The following is a 1641-nucleotide window of genomic DNA, read 5'->3' on the forward strand; positions in this document are numbered from 1 at the left end:
TGGACATCACATTTTGGGTTATTTAGACCAAAATACTCAATTTTGCTCTACAAGGGCCTGATATCCACTTACGAGGACATTATACTGCTACTGTTCTATCAAAATTTTAAACGAATATCCTCATATGTGGCTCTCATTTTTCATAAAAACAAAAATAGGGTAAAAAAAAATCTGGTAATTCTTTGTTTTTACATTCATTGGGACCCAATCAGCCCAAATATCAAAGAGAAATTAAAAATGCATGTCATGGAAGAGTTCGGGTCTTAGGAGGTTAAAGCTTCATTCTGTCTAATGACCAGCAGGGGGATATAACTGTGCCTGCAAACATTTGCCCTCTATAACGACCTTAGTCAACCTTTTTCTGACAATTTTACGAGTTCAGTCGCTAAGGTTAGGTCTTATTGGGGAAAAATCATGTTTATTTGAAAATTATGATCAATCAAAAGTTTAATTTGGACTTCTGGGTTTATGCAGAGCCTGCAACGCAGTCTATACATGTCTAACTTAATTTTGAGGAATTCTGTGTCAGACAAAGGAACTAATCAGGCCCGTCACTGTCATCAATCAAGAACACCGTAGCGTTTCAGAAGAGTTTGTAGTTATGACATATCAACAGTGTCGATTTAATGGAGTTAAAGCATGAAGCCCACTTCTGGCTGGTGGTGACACACCACAGGTGATCAGCACAGGAACCAAGACAGGAAGTAAAAGTCACCACAGTGTAAAGAGACCATAGATTACAAAATAAATCAACAGAAACACAACATCATGGTAAAGACCATCAGGTTAAAATTCAACTGCTGTCACATTTTCAGAACTCTTTGAAGAATCTCAACAACATACAAGCCACTGACAGTCATGAGAAAACAGGACAGTTTCTTTCTGTGATCACACAAAAATAAAGTTCATTTCTTCTTTATACTATTTCACATTTTGCCATCATACCAAGCCAGAACATGTGTGAAGCTCCAAAGGTCAGAGAAACATATTTCCCCTCCAAACACACACACACACACACACACACACACACACACACACACACACACACAGACACACACAGACGCAGACGCCCTTAATGATGTTGGAGTTTATTCAACGAGCTCATTAGAGCTTTTGGCCACACTTGGTCCCCCCTGCTGCTTCTTGTTAATTCAGCTCATACTGGCACAGTTCGTCCTCAGTCGTTAACTTTTTACCATGATGTCACATCGCATCCCAATTCTCTAATTAAAAGGAGCAGTCCAATAATTTCAAGGTCAAACGCTGCTCTGCTGTCACCCTATCACAGAGTCAGAGAGGTCGCCATCTTACATAAAACAGTGCTGAAGGTGAGACGTACAATAAGTAACTCATATTACTGCACATCAGCAGTCAAATTCATTGAGGGCTGCACTGGGATATGGAAAGATGAATACCATTTATTGATGTGTTTAACTTTGCAATTAGCCAACAAGCCAAGTTTAACAGAATATATATTCAAGCAAAATTAAGCTTGAAGGCAACTCACAAGAACCAGAATTTTACCATCAGTGTGTGTAAAAGCAAAGTAATGAGGCATTAAGGCTACGTCCACACTAGCCCGGATAGCTTTGAAAATGGCGTTTTTGTCTGAAAATGCTCCGCATCCACACTAGTGTTTTC

The sequence above is a fragment of the Pundamilia nyererei genome, unplaced genomic scaffold (assembly GCF_000239375.1).
Source record: "Pundamilia nyererei isolate P.nyererei 1_Seehausen unplaced genomic scaffold, PunNye1.0 scaffold00048, whole genome shotgun sequence".
Taxonomy (NCBI): Eukaryota; Metazoa; Chordata; class Actinopteri; order Cichliformes; family Cichlidae; genus Pundamilia; species Pundamilia nyererei.